The 7,801-nt window shown below is 35.4% G+C and overlaps 1 long non-coding RNA gene across 1 annotated transcript; it reads left to right on the top strand.

Annotated features, from left to right (window-relative positions):
- LOC109832046 lies at positions 4-2,847 on the top strand. Its single transcript, XR_002244619.1, has 4 exons — positions 4-55; positions 1,399-1,456; positions 1,549-1,657; positions 2,778-2,847. It is a non-coding gene; the product is annotated as an uncharacterized LOC109832046 (long non-coding RNA).

Below are 7,801 nucleotides of genomic sequence, written 5' to 3'. Positions count from 1 at the left end.
AGAATCCGACCACTGGATGCCAGAAGAAGCTCGAGATCGATGACGATCAGAAACTGTGAGATCTCTAGCTCGAACCATTTTCATTCTTCGTTGATGACCTTTTTTGGGGGAAATTTTCATGTTGTTAACGTACAAAGATTTAACTATTGTTTAAATCTTTAGATGAGACTGCATTCTCAATGACCCATAAAATTGTCATTGATCCTAATCTTTGAAATATTCAGAAGTATTGTATCATAAGTTTTTGGCAATGGCTATCATTTATGTCTGCATGTCATAAGAGTATTAATGCTTTTGTATATCTATTTCCTTGTCATTGAGCCCGTTAATAGAAATTGTAAAACTTTTCATCTATTATCTTGTAGGAAAGTCGCTTGCTGATTCACATGTGTGCTGTGTTTGCGTGCGGGGGGGCGCGCGGGCATCTCGGATAATAACTATCATTTCTGTATTTAGCTTTTATTTTCATATCATGATAGTAAATCTGCTAAATGAAATATTCGCTCTGTGCATGATATAGTGGAATTTTGTAAGCACGTATTAATTTTAGGGTTTTTTATTTCTAGTCCCAAATGTTTACTCATCTTTACCTATAAACCTAATCACTATTAATTTTATCGCTGATTCTAGAAATGTGGGGACTTCTAGGGCAAAGGACACTCTCAGCTGCTGTACATAATAATCCCTCTCATAGACGCCTTGACTTTATTCTGTCAACTAATCTGTCTGAGCTTCGAGACCCTGAACATGACACATCTTCTACACTTCCAAAATTTTCTGCACATGTTTGTATTAGAGCAAGTGCAACAGCCTCCCAAGAATGCTCCTAAGTCCTATGTGGCAAGAAAAAGCTCCCAAGACCTTCCAACAAGCTCCCAAGGAAGCTCTCAAATCCTAGTTGGCGGTGGGGCCCACCATGGAGCTCCTAAGAGCTCCACAAATTTGTGGAGCACCTGAGAGCTCCTAAGGGGTGGGGCCCACTAAAAATATTTTTTTATTAGATTTGTTGTTTTAAAAAATATTTATAAAATGTTAGACATAGAAGAATAGATTTTTCAAATAATATTTATGCTCCTAGTTGGGAGTTTGTTAGAATATTTTTTCTAGTATGAAGCTCCTAAGTGGGCCCCATGCTTGAGAGCACTCCAACAAGAGCTCCCTACTAGGAGATTGTTGCACTTGCTCTTATCAATGTATGATATTGCAGTATCTTTGTATAAGCCATATGTGAACTATGAACTGTGTAGATGCTCTTAGTTTCATCTGGAGTGATATATTGAGATAAATTGTAGTTCATAACCAGATAAATGCAGAATCAATTTGTAACAATGGCCTTTTCTTTGTGCAAGCTTATGTGTTAAGGTTATTTTTTGCAATGAATTGCATCCTCTTTTACAGCCGGGCATTTTATGACAAGAGAATATCTCAAGAAGTCAGTGGGGATGCCTTGGGTGAGGTATAATTGGTCCCATATCATGAAAACCTTTAAGGATATCATAAGTTTCGATATTTTTGAGATATATTTTACAATTCCTATTCTTTCTTTAGGAATTCAAAGGCTATGTATTCAAGATCATGTGAGGGTATGATAAGCAAGGATTTCCCATGAAGCAGGGAGTGCTAACTCCTGGCCGTGTCCGCCTTCTGTTGCATAGGGGTAGGGTTGAGCATGGTTCGGTCCAAACCGAAAAAACCGACCGAACCGACCCGAACCGATCCGAAAAAATCGGTTTTATGAGTATGGCGGTTCGGGTCGGTTTGAAAACTTTTCAACCCGAACCGACCCGAACCGACCGAATATAGTGCAATACTACCCATTCTGATCTCAAACCCTACCTGACCCGTCCCTAAAGAGTCAAAGACTCAAACTCTAAACTCATTTTCTGGATCATTATGGGTTGAAAACAATATCATTATATCAGTGTTTAATGCTTCATAATCTCCTACTTTGTTGATATTTTTTTCTTTAACACAGTTTGTTGTTTGATAAGAAGTTTGATGAAGTTAGAACCGAACAAACCGAACCGAACCGTACCGAACCGACTTGCAACAGTTTGGTTCGGTTTTGAATTATAGGCGGTTCGGTTCGGTTGTTCAAATTTTGATAAAAACCGAACCGAACCGACCGTTGCACACCCCTACATAGGGGTAAGTGAACTATTTGCTTCTACTTAGGTTTATTCTGAATTCTAATGTGGTTTCTCATATCTCTCTATCTATGTTTATTGTTTACACACCAAGGCTTCTTTTGCCTTGAAGGAGAGAAATCTATGTGAAGTTCTTGTTAGACTAGAATTCACAAATATAGTAGTTTTATGGAAGAAAAATAAATGAGTGAATTCATCGGCCTCGGGGAAGGCGTGTGGTGAAACACTACCCTAAAGAGGTATCTGCCGATCTCATACGATCAGCCAAAGCGAGATACTCCTTAGCGTTACAATCTCTTCTCTACCGGAACCCTAGCGTGCACGACCACGTCGGGGAGATGACCAAAGAGTAAGCAAACCAATAGTAATAGTAAAGAAGAACTATTGAAGGGAAGAAAGTTAGCAGAGAAAGAAGAAATAAGATGAAAAAGCGTAGATTTTTTTTCTTGTGTGTTATCCCTATTTTGGATCTTCTTTTATTGGCTAAAAAGTACTCATTAGGAGATAACAGAAAAATATATATTGTAGGCTAAAGAAAATTCACGTTCCTTTATTTGAGGAACAACCTAACAAACCTTTAATTAATATTTGGTTTTTCTCCTTGTTTTACCCTTTGATTTCTTTTGGCAGGTACTCCTTGCTTTCGTGGGTATGGCAGACGTAACGGAGAGCGCAGGAGGAAGTTTGTTCGTGGGTATGGGTCGAGCGGTTGAGGGCTTGCTTGGCGACGACGAAGCGCTTGGATGTTGGATCCAACCAGGGCCAGCCGGCTAGGGGCGGGTGAGACTGTGAGAGAGGGCTCAGACTCGAAGCTTGACCAAGATCTCCGCCATTGAAACACTAGGCCTGAGTTTTTTTTTGGCCAGCCCCCTTTTCTGTTCTCTGAATCTTTATTCACTTCGAAATATGTGGGGGAGAAGAGAAATAAAGGGTGGGCCGTGGGGGGATGCATCTGGCCCTTGGGTTACGGGTATTAAAAAATTATTTTCTTGCCCTGGGCAGCTGCCCAGGGCAAGCTCTACATAGCTATGCCCCTGGATACAGGCGATGACTTACTGAAGAGAGAACATTACTACTGAAGATGATGGTGGAGAAATAGCTAATGAGGGTGAAGATGACAATATTGTCAACTTTACTCAAACTACGATACAAAAAGAGGAAAGAGATTCAAGGAATGAATGGAAAGAGAAGGGGGACCAAATTGCAAGTGTTATATGGGTAGATTATTGTAATAAGTATCGTGATGTGGACACAACCGAAATTGGCTTGTAATTTAATATTAGTATCTCTAGACTTATTGCATTTCTTAAGTTTGGCGTCTCAACTATTGTTTGGCATGATTAAATCTTTTTCATATGTTAGTTTGATTTTAGATTTGCATTACTTGATATGTGTAACAAGAGTTTTTTTCTTCTAAGTATGGCTGATTTTGATGATGTTGATAAAAGCAAGGAGTTTGAAGCTACTCTTGCCCCTAAAACCCCTAGGGTTCCTCCTTCAAACTTGAACATGAACTTCATGTCATCCCCCCATACCCACTACTATGCTCCTCCACCTCCTTATCGATATTACTCTCATTATGACAATAATTTCTCATTTATGACTCAACAACCTATGTTATATAGTAATATGCTTAGTAACCACCCAATTATCTATGCAACCCCTAGCTCACATAGCACTGGTACCCACTCTGGATATAGTCCTTCATTGAAGAGGGCTATTGAAGTTAACGCCGAGGCAATTTCACCAAGTAAAAGAAAGAAGAAAGCAATTGCTAAAAGGAAAATGCCATCAACAATTATAGATAAGACTCCAAACACTAGAGGTGTGCCTAACATGTATTGAAATTCAAGGCATGATGATGTTCTAATCCCTATTCTTTCTCAGTTGGTGAGGGATGGTCTCAAGATTGATAGGAACTTCAAAATGCATGCATACAAGGTGGTTGCTAAAGAGGCAAACAAGCAGTGTGGAGCTGAATTCACCAAGATAAATGTGACGAACCATATGAAAACCTTGAAGACTAAGCTTTATGATATGCAAATTGTCATGAACATGAGTGGTGCCGGATATTGATCCAAAGACAAAAATTGTGACCATGGACCTAGAGTCTTTTGATATATTGACAAAAATATTGATTTATATTTTGAATATTTATCCGTATTATTTCTATACAACCATATTTATCTTGCATTTTTCCTTACATTAGTTTACTATACAGGACAAGAAGTGTAATAGCTCTAAGTTGAAGGAGTACTTGAACACGCCTCTCACTCACTATGATGATTTATGTGTCATTGTTGATGATGACCAAGCAACGGGAAACTTGGCAAAAGATATGTATAAGAAACTTGGTTCTAGTCGGACTCTTGAATTTTCAAAGGAACCAATAAATCTTTCTGAAAATGATAATGAGGAGACCCCCAACACATATTTTGAGACTGATATACCAAGTGTAGAAAAGATCAACACTCAGTCTCAAAACATGAAGTCATCTAGTGGTGTAACTTCTACATCCAATGTCAAACTTCAATCAAAAAAGAAGAGCGACAAGGGTAAAGATGATGATTCACTAATGCGTGATCTCATCGAGTCCATGTCTTATTCAATTCAAAATCAACATATTTACATTGGAGCGAGAGCATGGCCAAGGCTTTATTAGCACATGAGACTAATTTCTCTGACAATAGTGGATAACGTTCTTGATTATTTGTATGACGATGAATCGGAATCTAAGAGGTTTATTATCAAAAAAAAAAATTGCTTAGGAATTTTTTATAGAGAAGGTTATCCAGGAAAATGGATTTGACAAAGAGGATTGACGGATGTGTGAAGTTGTTTCCTTCCACCTTTTGTCATTTTGTTGTTTTTATGTGGCTCATTCTAATAATAACTAATTAATCCTCATACTTTTGGTGCTTTATGTAAAGCTGCAATAATACAGCCTATGATACTTTGGTTATGACTTTGCTTTTATTTTCATGATAAAACTGCTATTTTATTTTGTATAATTGTTTATGATCAGGTTATGATCATGTTATGAACTTGTGAATGTTGTGTATGATTTTGTTTGCTTTGTGGTTATTACTAGGTTGTGTTGGCTTAATTATGAGCAGTTTCAACTTAATGTTTGCTTCAGTTTCAGCTCTTTGGTTATGACTAGGTTGTGCCTAGTTTATGAGCAGTTTCGGCTCAATGTTTACTTTAGTTTCAGCTCTATGGTTATAATCAGGTTGAGCAAATGATTATGAGCAGTTTTAGCCCAATGTTTGCTTCAGTTTTAGTTATGATCAGGTTGTGCTCAGATTATGAGCAATTTCAGCTTCATATGAACTTCAGTTTTTCTTCAGCTAAGGGGCTATTTTCATCTCTTGTTTGCCTGAGATTCAGCATTAGTTTTAGCTAGATAAGTTGAGCTCAGATTTTGAGTAATTTTTAGCAGATTATGATTAGTTTTCCTAGTTGCTAAGGGGATGTTTCATCTCTTTATTATGTGCAAGTTATTAGCTTGGAAATGCATGCTGTTTTTGACATGTATTCTTATGAGACACGATGCTATGATTTGTGGACAAGTTATAAAGATAGCAATCTACAGACATTGGTGTATTGGTATGGCTATCTTTCAAAGTTTGGTTTCTTATCTGAGGAGAAAATTAGATTTTGTCACGATGCAGCAATATCCATAAATTATTTGGGTTTTTTGCATTAGACAATGATGATTGGTCATTTTTGTTAATGCAACCTATATTGTGATTTTATTATTTAGAGGAGGCAAACCATGATGAAAATGCAATATAAATTGCTCATGCAATTTTTAGATGAGTCAACCATTATGTGTCGGCAATCTATAATGCAATTATAATATTTAGGCAAGGCATTGTATATTGATAATATGACTTTAATTTGAGCTTCATACTCTATTATTTAACAATCATGAAAATTTCCTTTCATATATCAATACATTTTGCAACTACATGACATATTTTTAAAGATAAAGACGAGTACACAATTTATAACTAAAACCAATACACTCATTTTCCAAATGATTAGTTGATGCTCTATTGATTTCAATTCTCTCTTTAATTTTTTTATTTCCATTGACTTTTTATCTTCAAGAATGTCTTCACTTTGTGATAGTTGGTTTCTATTTCTGCAATCAACCTATTTGTGAGACCATTGAAAGAAGTTACATTCTTTATTAGGATACTTAGCACAACTCCAATAATATCTCCCTTTATTTTTTTCATTTGCACATAACTTCAGGGGTGTTGGAAGATTGCATTTGCACTTCACTTCATATGGGTCAATTACTTATCTGCTATCACATTTCAGCTCCATCTTCATTACAGTAGTAAGGTTGCTCTGTTTCCTGAAGAAAAAAAAAGTTGAAATGAACTGCATTGTATTGGGCCATTGCTGATACATTTATATAGGATTGCAACTCCTATATACTAGCCGTTGCAACCCCTAACCGTTTATATCCGTTGCTAACTTTGTACGGGGTAACTCTACCACATGTATGTTTATTCACACTTTTTGGGTTATTTCCTATTCTATTGTTTTGAATCAAACATAAAAAAGCTAAAAAAAAACTTTCTATGATGGTGTTTTTCTTATTCTTTAAAAATGATACAAACATGAGTTTTGGATATGCTTTCTTATTTTTTACTTTATCATTCCATATCAAACATAAGTTTTGGATTCATTAGATATCCTTAAAAAAATTAGATTTGATTATTTATGAGAGAATCCATTTCCATAATTTTATGAAATGAACCAAACAACCCCTAACGATAACAAATGTTGTGAATCAACTGTAACATCCATGATCCATCTTATCATTGAAGTAATGTGTTAAACATAGTTTTCAACATAGTTGCAACACAGTAAGATGGGTTTTTTAATAACTCACTTTTATTACTTATAATGTTGATCTTATTGAAAGTCCATGCCAGTGAAATACAAAACTTTTGTTACATCAAATATAATACAATTTCAACTTCCCTTAAAAAAAAAAAGGTGCGATTATCACGTGTAAGTGGAAAATGGGTACAACTTTTAACTAAAAAAACTTTCTTAATTAAATATTCCCTTTTTTATGTCCGGCGGTTCACAACATTTAAAGTTTGAAAACGTCATTATTTTTCTTGGGTTTTCTATATTAGTCCCTTAATCGTTGCTATATTTTAATTAGTCTCTCAAATTATTAAAATTGCTATCGAGTCCCTCAATACTTAAGAGTTGTTACACCATTAATCCCTTGATCCTTGAAATTACTATTACATCCTTAAATTCTTATAAGTTCTTTCAAATTAATTTCTTTAGTTAAAGTTAGTAGTAGCAAGATATAAGAATCGAGGGACGTAATTTCAATTTCAGTGAAGTAAGGGACTATGATTTTAAAAAAAAATCTTTATTTTTCAATCTTAGGATATAATCTGTAGCTGTTGATTTAATCCAATAAGGGGTCTTACATGGTTTTTTTCTTTCAAATTGTTATCCTATGAATTAAATTTCACATTTTTCTGTCTAATTGTGCTAGTTATGTATTTTTAGTCATTGAATACTTTTTGCAGTTACCAAAAATCATTTAGAATATGATATGGTTTTTAATAAATGAATGACTTGCCACATCATCTTTGTTATCTTCACTT

This window comes from Asparagus officinalis, chromosome 3 (assembly GCF_001876935.1).
Source record: "Asparagus officinalis chromosome 3, Aspof.V1, whole genome shotgun sequence".
In the NCBI taxonomy this organism is placed as follows: Eukaryota; Viridiplantae; Streptophyta; class Magnoliopsida; order Asparagales; family Asparagaceae; genus Asparagus; species Asparagus officinalis.
Note: the sequence above shows the minus strand (reverse complement) of the source record. Positions and strands in the feature narration are given on the sequence as shown.